This window comes from Helianthus annuus, chromosome 6 (genome assembly GCF_002127325.2).
Source record: "Helianthus annuus cultivar XRQ/B chromosome 6, HanXRQr2.0-SUNRISE, whole genome shotgun sequence".
In the NCBI taxonomy this organism is placed as follows: Eukaryota; Viridiplantae; Streptophyta; class Magnoliopsida; order Asterales; family Asteraceae; genus Helianthus; species Helianthus annuus.
Genome location: NC_035438.2, coordinates 90,398,005 through 90,408,123, shown reverse-complemented (window position 1 = coordinate 90,408,123; position 10,119 = coordinate 90,398,005). Strand labels below are relative to the sequence as shown.

General features: G+C 36.8%; 1 long non-coding RNA gene across 15 annotated transcripts; it reads left to right on the top strand.

The window, feature by feature from the left end:
• The first annotated feature begins 2,793 nt into the window (after window positions 1-2,793).
• On the top strand, window positions 2,794-7,156 carry LOC110864130. Of its 15 annotated transcripts, none has more exons than XR_004859787.1 (8): window positions 2,794-3,166; window positions 3,494-3,497; window positions 3,643-3,790; window positions 3,889-3,941; window positions 4,099-4,238; window positions 4,631-5,038; window positions 5,352-6,194; window positions 6,841-7,156. It is a non-coding gene; the product is annotated as an uncharacterized LOC110864130 (long non-coding RNA). The 15 variants fall into 15 exon arrangements; XR_004859789.1 differs by having other exon boundaries at window positions 4,631-4,802; window positions 4,960-5,015; window positions 5,352-6,919; XR_004859784.1 differs by having other exon boundaries at window positions 4,631-4,802; window positions 4,960-5,038; window positions 5,352-6,919.
• The last annotated feature ends 2,963 nt before the right edge of the window (window positions 7,157-10,119 follow it).

Genomic DNA, 10,119 nt, shown 5'->3' with positions numbered 1-10,119 from the left:
AAACTGATTAGAGACACAACAGCTTAAAAGGTTAAAAGGTTAAAAGGTTCGGAAATGGTCCAACGGTCATGAACAGTAAAAAGGACAAGCACAGTGTCCGGTCACATCAACACTTAACGTGTGAAACCTTCTGCCCAGCCGCAACCAGAACATGTTGGAGAGCACACCCTTTTGTCCGCAGGTCCAAACCTTTCAACCCCCAAAATGGGCAAACCCCTCACTGCAAGCACAAATTCACTAGTCACGGGTTTCTCCTTTGAGAAACACCTTCCCCTATAAAATGCAGGCCATTCCACCATGCCATTCACTCCAGGATCAGCAGATGTCACTCTAACTCTCTGATTCTCCTTCTCCCTCTTGAGAACTAGCTTCATGCTTGCTTCTCTTCTTCACACTAAATAATTCATCTTCTCCAACGATCGCTTTCTGGGCTGATTTCTAATCAGCTCAAGATCTAAGGAAGATAAAAACAATACTAGTGAATCTCTCTCCACGTCTTGCAAACGTGGGGGGACCCCACGATCTGCGTTAGGCTAATCGAACCCCTGAACCCTTTTACTCCAAAGATATCGCTACAGGCCTTGGTCTATTATTTGTTGCATCAACAGTATGTATATATATGTATGTGTAAATTTGTTTTGACATAACAGTTGATGAATGAATGTTTGTTTGAATCACGACCCCTCTTAGTCCTTTTCATCCACTACATAAATACCAAAGAATAGTCATTCTGATTTTTTTAATAGAAACTAGCATAAAAACTTTTACCCTTTGGTGCCACACAAAATAGTGAACATTGACAATTAATGGTAGGAGAGAAAATGTTTAAAGACTTAAAGGAGAGAAATCTCTAACTCTGGGTTGTTTGTTTACCTTTTAATGAAACTATTAATGGTTCAGACCTCTTACTAATTCAACACTTAATGATTTAGACTGTTTGTTTTGTGAGCAGATTTCTGAATGGTTCAGACATTTGCCTTTGAAATGGTTAAGCATTATACTAAGTCTGAATGGTTAAGACCTCCTATCTAAATTGGTCAGATATTTACCTTTAAACGGTTAAGCATTATACTAGCTCTTAATGGTTTAAACATGTTACTGGTTCAACATTTAATGGTTCAGACCTCTTAATGGTTCGGCACTTAACCATTTAAAAGTTGCCAAACAACCCCTAAGACGATATAACCAAATAGTTTGTAGCCTATTGGTACTAAATTGTTAGTAATTAAGACGTCCTCTGCATGAAGTTGAAGGTTCGAATCCCATAATAGACAAAAGTAGTATGGTTGTCGGATTACAGGATATAAGAGTTGTTCGTTCTAAAAGATTTAAGATAATCTGAACTTAAAAGTATAAGTATTTGATACTTCTAAGTTGAACCTTTTCTATATATCTGTATATATTTTTTAGTTCTGAAGAAACTGCAGTTGTGGAAACACAAAAGTTGTTTGATGTTGGTTAAAAGTGATCTTTTTATTTTTCTTATTTATAGTAGAAATAAATTATAAAATATATGTATTCATGTGAAGCCTTTATTGACATGGACCGTATGGGAAAACGATTTGTTCCTTGAGTTCCTGTCGGTATTTACCAAATAAAAAAATATATCTGTCCTTTTCTCAACCCCAACCCCACCACTGCTGTCACAAGTCACAAGTCACAAATCACAACTCATTGATTCCTAAATATTTCACCCAAAGACTTTGCCCACTTCTTGCGAATTTCACTCTAACCCCTTTGTTTTTGGATCTAAACGCTTTTGCTCCTTGTACAAATTTCATGACAACTCCACTTGCTTCTTTTAGCATAATTTGGACAAATTTTACAAACAACAAGATGGGACGTGTCATAGCAGTAGGTAATGTTTGTAGAATTGTTTCTTATAAGACTAGAGGGTATGGAGAGCCTCATCTTCAAGAGGATGGACCATCACATCATCGTCACGTAGGAAGGGTTTGAGAGTGATGGACCTAGGGGGTGGGGGATGAACCTATATATATATATATATATATATAGATAAAGTATAATGTACATCAGGGCTTAACCTACATTAACATACATGACAAAAAATATAACGTGCGTTATTATCATAGAACGTGCATGATTATAGTCCCATGCGTGATTATGTGGTCCCATGCGTGATTATGTGGTCCCATGTGTGATTATGTGGTCCCATGCGTGATTATACCCCTGATCCAACGGTTACCATTGTCTCCTACGTGATGTATGATAAGGCTTTTTGTATGTTAACCTTACTCTATATATATATATATATATATATATGTGTATGTATAGGTATATGTGAGAGAAGGAGAGAGGAGGTGGGGCCGTCGAGTTCGGCTGGTGGGAGACGAAGTTACCGGAAATGGGGCGGCGACGGACATGGGGGGTGGGGAGTTTGGGGCGGCGGCAGGAAGACGGGCCTCAGCCGACCCTCCATACCGACTAGTAACTTGAAAAGAGAACACCGTTGAAAAGTCCCCATGAAGAAATACATTACCTAAAGTTTAGAAATTTCGTGAAAACTTTAGATAAAAATGTTTTTTTTTTTTGAATTAAACTTTTGAATAGATTGGGTGGGGAAAAATAAGTTAAGCTTAAACAGGTTTAACTTATGGAAATCTATTATATATAATAAACAAAAAATAAATTGGGACACGTGTCGCAATATTAGGGCCTCGTAGATTCAGTTTTGGCGGGAAAATCCTGGGTCGCTTTTCAGTGATGCGGGATCCGAATCCCTTTATTGACCCAACTTTTGGAAAAGTGGATCCTTTATAATTTTCTCATAAACTCATCATCCTCTCCATCCTATAGCAAACCCTAGACGCCGCATCCTCACTGAGAATCTATCTCCACATCTTTATCTTTCTCAATCAATCTTGGTGTTACTAGATGGTTTTGTTGTGGAAGAAACCCTAATTGTAATCAACTTCCCGTTGCTGCAACTACTTTTGCCTCTCAAGTCGCCAATGTTGAAATTTCTACTTGGAAATTATAGCGGATTGGTTGATGATTTATCAAGTTTCCACTTTCTGTACTGCAAATGATTACAATTTCAGGTCCTATTCTTCCCGTTTCATGAAGCAATTCCGTTGACCCACGACAATTTTCATCCTCTATTTGCTTTCTCTCTCAGTTTTCGCCCCAATTCGTCTGCCATACGGTACGCTTTTACTGTTATTGTTTCATCGGTTTTACAAGTTCAATTTGTATGATGCATCTGTGTTTTCTGATGCAAAATCGAATGGATTGGTTGATGATTTATCAACTTTGGTATGATTTAACCGCCTATTTATGTTTTCGTTAAGCTATTGTGATTATTGTTGTTAATCAAACTGTATGTGTGTGTACATTTTAAAATCTGATTCTATGAAGTTTAAATCGAAGTGTATATTGTTGTTTAAGCACTTTTGTTGATTTTGTTATGGTTGGTGTTGCTGGTTATCATGGAGAATAATTTATAATATTTTATTATTAACTTATTTTGCAGAAAGGTAGGAGGGATCTGCTGACGCTGAATCTGATAAAGCAGTTTTTTTTTTTTTTTTTTTTTTTTTTTTTTTTTGTAATGTTGGTTTCTACTTTGGTTTGATTGAAAAAATTATGTGAATGAAATGTGTTTGTTATTGTTATTACTAGGAGGAAGGTGTTGGGTTAAGAGAACCTATTTTGAAGGTTTACAAAGATGTAAAGGTTGATGTTCCTGTCGGTTCCAAAGTCGCGAATTCGGGTATAAAGTCTGACGATGTTGGAAGCGGTGGAAATAGTGATTTGATGAAAGGAAATGGTTGGTCTCTTGATGTCATCGAATGTAACTTGATTGATCGATTGGATGATTACTGTACATTTCTTGATTATTGATGATTATTAGCTGAATGATTTTAGGAGATCTTGATGCAAAAGGAATTAATGGACAGAGCCATGAAGAGAAAAGATTGGTAACTTATAATGTTTGATTTATGCTTTTTTTGTGCAAGAATACAAGGGTATCTATTGTCTAACAATAGTTACTTATAAATGTGTTAATTATTTATATTGTTGCCTATGTAAAGTGTGAACAATTTAAGATTTTTCTTTGTTTTGATGACGTGGCAGGGAGAAGTTGTCATGCAACACTAGGGCATGATCAGGATGCACAAGCACAAGCACGGAGGGTACTAATGGATACTGAGGTTAAAGTGATGAAAGATCAGCTGATAAGGGCCAAAGCTTACTTGAGTTTTGCTGCTGATAAGGTAATTATAGTGGGATCGCATTTTTGGAGTTATTTTTTTTCCAACTGGATATGGATGGATCGAGCTCCTTCATTCCATCATGGATATTATACCCCTCGAATTCCTATTCTTTTATTGGCTTTCTTCATCCAGTTTTATAACCTTAATATATGCTTCTTTTTTTTGCTTTATGAGCTTTAAATTATTGTCATGTATAATTTGGGATAAGAAAGTTTTGATTTTTTTGTTGTGAAAGTGGTTTGATTTTGAGTTCAAGATTGTGGGTTTTTATTGGAAATGAGAATTAGGATCTTCATTGACTGTATATGACATAGAAATGTAGAATCATGATTGTCATTAGAAGGGTGGTTGGATTTAGTTTGACTGATTATTTGTGTTTGATTTTTGAAAAGATAACAGGAGGTTGATGAAAATCAAAGAGTGGTTTGATAGATATAAAATAAGTTGAGTGGGAGTTTGAGGAAGATAATGATGAAACACTTTTAGTTTTGGGGAACAGCTAGAAAGGAAGGAGATGAAAGTTTTTTCGGAATCTTTAGCGACTCAGGACTCTTGGGCTAGCGGGTATTCTTCTGGCCCGGTGAAGCTGATCTTAAAGTGGACATGAATAAATTTATTATACTTTAAACATATAATAGCAAATTTGACGTTTTCTTCATTCCAGTTTTAGTTCCATTTTACTAATTTATGTTGCACTCTTCACAGTTAATCGTTGTTTCAGGACCGCCAGAATGCTATACACTCACTTTTGGTCGTGCGAATGGATACAAGCTTTAGGTCAAATCTTTTTGTTGCCTAAGGTTTTCATTCCTATTTCCAATTTGTTATGGCCTTCACTGTTTTGTGATCATCAACACGAAAGAATGATAATTATAAGCATAGTTTGTTTTGTTTGCTAATTTAATAATATGAAACATGTATGCACATTAGTCATGTTACAAAGCAAATCATTCCTTGGAAAAATGAAACAGGGCAAAGTTTTTAAAGTAAGTTTGCCCCTTTTGCAATCTTAAAAAACTATAACTTTTGATATCCTGAATGTTTCAATTCATCATACAGTGATTACATTTTCAAGCCCATAAACTAATATGCACCGATTGTTATATTTTCCAGCCAAAACAACTAATACATGGAAGACAAGATGTTGAAGAGCCAGCAATTTTGTACCGTCTTCATCTTCTTCTGGTGGGTTTTAAGGTTGTGCCGTTGGCGACATTTCATGTAGGTATTATACTATTATTGGTTTGGTTTTCTAAGCCGATGAAAGAGGCTTTATTTAAAAAAAATACTAATTTTTTTTAAGGTATGACGTAGTTGATGCTTTATTCCTATGCAAATTTTAAGTTTTTTCTAATGTAACGTCACAAATAACAAATGGTTGCTATTTTTTTTTTCATTTGCTTGTGTTAACGAAAATTACTAACTTTGATCCAACCTTAGGGATGAGCAAATGGTACCAAAACCGAACCGATACCGTAGCGGGTCATTTTCGGTACCCATTTTTATGTTTTTTGGAACGGTACTTTCGGTTCGGTTAAGTAGGGCACAATACCGGTAATTTGGGTTGATTTACCTTCGAGTATGTACCAAGCAATTTCGGTACAGGTGCCTATTTTTTAGTAATTTTCAGAATCGTACTTTCGGTACCGGTACTTTACCGAGCTCATCGCTACCCAACCAGTTTGACGTGCTATTGTACTGGATCTACTATTTGTTATAAAAAAGACCCTTTCTTTTGGTTTTTAGCTGTTTTTCGATGTCGTTTTTGCTGTTGTTTCGCAACTTCTTGCTGTTTTTTACATTTTTTTGTTGTTTATCTATCTTTGTTTAAAGCTACATCATTTACCAGCATGGCTAAGCAAGTGATTGTCTTCAGGCTTCAGTACTAGCCTTCTTAATACCTCACCACCTAAATGACTCGGTTCAAGGGAAATGGTAAGCCATCGAAGACAAAAGGTATGCGATGCCCCAATCTCTCTTCATGTCATAGGTTGTTGCCTTAGTTTGGGAAGGACACTAATTACTAACACCTTGCTGGTCAAGGGTTTGTAGTTTATTATTGCCAACACTTCAACTTTTGTTTGGGTTTTAGATAAACGGTTGGCACAACTCATTTAAATTTCAATAAAAAGATATATACAACTTATATCTTCAACACACCAACATGTTTAAAACCCTTTTAGATAAACGAATTACGTGGTTCGTGTTCGCGTTACATGGCTTAAGCACGTCTAGGTTGCTACTGAATTTTAAATAATTTTTTTTTTGTTATTTCCACTTGATTAATACGAGCACACTAATGCTGTCAAAAGTGAACTTTAAAAAACTTGTATAATTCAAGGGGCGTTTTAGGTATTAGCTTGGCCAAGTGAGAGCTTATGGTATATGTTATACTAGAAAACTCAAAAGACAAGACTCAAGTGCATCTCATTTATGTTAATGTCATATACGAAGGGCAAACTTTTAAAGATACAATATTGGGTTTTTAAATGCTTTTTGCTGGTGGAATTTGATGGTAAATGTATAATTTGGGTTTTGGGTTCGGGTTGGATGATGGATGGGAGTTTGAAGATGGATAATTAATATAAATAACTTTCTTTAGCCAGGAAAAAAGTGGTGTATACGACCATGCAAATGGCGATTTGGTGTATTTGGAAGTGTCGACATAACATACTATTCAACAAAAAAACAACCGCACTTTGTAAGCTTAACGAAGGAGATTAAAGGCTTTGGCTTCTTGTGGCTTATGAACCAGACAAAAGTTCTAGAATGAACATGGTAACTTTGGTATAAATGTGATCTATCGTGTATGAAATTGTAGTTTGTTTGATGGTTGTAGTTTCTTTAGTGGCTGTATTGTAATATCAAACATTTTTAGTTTGTCTTTGGTATAATTTGGTAATATATATGATTTTTTGTTGGTCCTACAAAAAATAGGTAAGATGGGTGGGTTGACATACTTTGTTTATCCATTTTTTTAGTTATATTTAAATAACCGATAGATGAGTAAATTATGATTAGTTGGTTACAAAAATAATACTATCACATTAAAGATCGAGATATTTGTTTGATGAATTTATGTAACATGGCACTTTGTTTATATTATTTAAATACACTTAATGTTTATCTAAATCATTTTCTCTAACCCGGGAAGCAGTCCCGGGTGATAACCTAGTTCATATTCATATATGATAAAAAAAACAAACTAAATAAACAGTGCATTTAAGGTATATTAGAATATGGGGAATGGGGCGGGGGTTGTGGCGTGGGTTGGGTACAAACGCCCAAGTCACCACCCCGGGTGGGCTTGGGTTTCGGAGTGGCCCCTTGGGCGGGGGTTTCAGCCCGGGGGGGGGGGGGGTTGTGGCATGGGTTGGGTACAAACGCCCAAGTCACCACCCTGGGTGGGCTTGGGTTTCGGAGTGGCCCCTTGGGCGGGGGGTTTCAGCCCAGGCGTTGGACGGGGCTATCAAGATGATATGGCGGGATCTCATTGGTCAAGACAAGTAGCCGTTTGGGCTAGCCGTTGGCCAACGGATAATGTTTAAAAAAATTTATTCACTATAAATACTCACACGTCTATTCATTTTTTTACCACAACTACTCACCTCTTCTATAATCATCTCTATCTTATTTTTTAAAAAAATTCTCATCCAACCATGATGCCGGATATATATGGCTGGTTACACATCGTTTTGACCCGAACAATCCGTGGACATTCCAAGAAACACCTAACCCACCATCCAATCGTCCAATTGCTCCCTTTTTAATACACTCCGTGGACATTCCAAGAAACACCTAACCCAACATCCAATCGTCCAATTGCTCCCTTTTTAATACACTCCACGATGCCGGATATGGCTGGTTACACATCATTTATCTCGAATCGTTTGAAGAATGATGTCGGTCGAAAACACCAATGCCTTTCGCGCAACGCGCGTCATTGAAAAACACTAGTTAATAAAAAGAGTAAAAAAGTTATTTTCAACTTATTGAACACAATTATTGTTTTTAGCGACATTAAAGTTTGATGTTATCGTCAGCCATTGTTTCTAGTGACAACCACATTTTAGGCCTTCATCACAAGCCATTGAAGATAGAAATACTTACACATAACTGTATATAAGGACTCATCTCCACCCTTTCACGGATTATGTGAGGCATCCACGGACCATATTGTGACATTTCTAAGAAGTATTCTTTGATGCTCTAGCAACCTTAGATTGACCTAGATTCCAACTCGCTAAGAAAATCTAAGAAACCAATTGTTGTTTTAAATATTTTAGGCGTACTTAAATTAGCACAAAAATATTTTTTATTATCTAGAATGTATTTTCAATGAACTCTATCTATACTATATATATAATGCATATCCGAAGGACACAAATGGTCATTTGCCACTTTTCAACATTTACAAGCACATAAAGCATATTGTACAATCACTGAATGCACAATACATTATTTGATAAAAAAAACACGCGTTCTACATTTTCATTTAGGGTTATTTCATTTAGGGTTTTATCTTCATTATCCGCCCCCATCTTTTCTCTCCCGGACCCTTGGGCTGTCGCCCCTTGGACCCCACCAGGGGCTGCCGCCCCTTGGACCCTGCTCCCAGGGGCGCTGCCCCCTTGGAACCCTCGCACCTCCTAACTTGTTTATAATAACTCAAACAAGCGTGCACTCCCGCACCTCCTAACTTGCTTGATGTGTATTATTATTCGATTTGATCACCAAGTCAATCCCCGATTACACTAAAATATCTCACAATCCTCCCCCATTTTAGCGTAATCTTTGATTAACTTAAACAAAGTCATAACAATCAAACTTATGCATAAATGAAATATCGCGAAGATTGAATTTCACATTAGTATATTACATATTCCAAATATTCGAATATAGGGGTGTCGCTAAGGATTGAACCCTTTCTATTCAGTGAATACATGAAGATAATATACACACAAGTTTACATACTCTAATGTTCTTTCTTGATACTATTTTTACTAGCCTGTGTCCCATCCTTCAATGAGCATATCAAAGCCAAGTCCTAGCTTCTTAAAGCGGCTAAACTTCATGCTCATATAGGTAGTTCTTTATTCTTGCACCTGCATATGCAATTTTTCAAAAACTATTAAGATGAAAACCTTCAACCTTCTTTAACTTGCAGGTCTGAATACATACCTTGGGATGATGCTACTAATGTGTTCCAATTTCTAGATGTTAAGCTTTTCACATTGAATTCAGCACCTAACGTCATATTAGGCGGGAATTGGGTATCTTAACACGAGAAATCTCAGGTGGACTTTAATCCCATCCCTACATCCGCCTTGTGCACAAGATGTCTACATAACTCTTTGGTTAAATGGTCGGCTAAATTCTGTTGAGTTCTCACAAACTCCACCGATATCACCCCATGCATGATGAGCTCACGAATCATGTTGTGTCTAACACCTAAGTGTCTAGACTTCCCATTATACACTTGGCTATAGGCGTTAGCCAAGGTAGCAGCACTATCACATCTAATAGATATTGGTGATATAGGTTTAGGCCACAATGGAATCTCATAAATCAAGTTTCTTAGCCACTCAGCTTCTTTGCCAGCTGCGGCTAATGCTACAAACTCAGAATCCATTGTCGAATCAGTAATGCAAGTCTGTTTCTTAGATGCCCAAGATATGGCAGCTCCTCCTAGTAGAAAAGTCCATCCACTTGTGGAAGAATGATCTTCCTTGTTGTTAATCCAACTTGCATCCGAATAACCTTCTAGAACTGAAGGAAATCCGGTATAAGTCAAACCATATTTCATGGTTCCTTTCAAGTACCTAAATACTCGATTCATTGCTTGCCAATGACTTGCACCTGGATTGCTAGTATACCTACT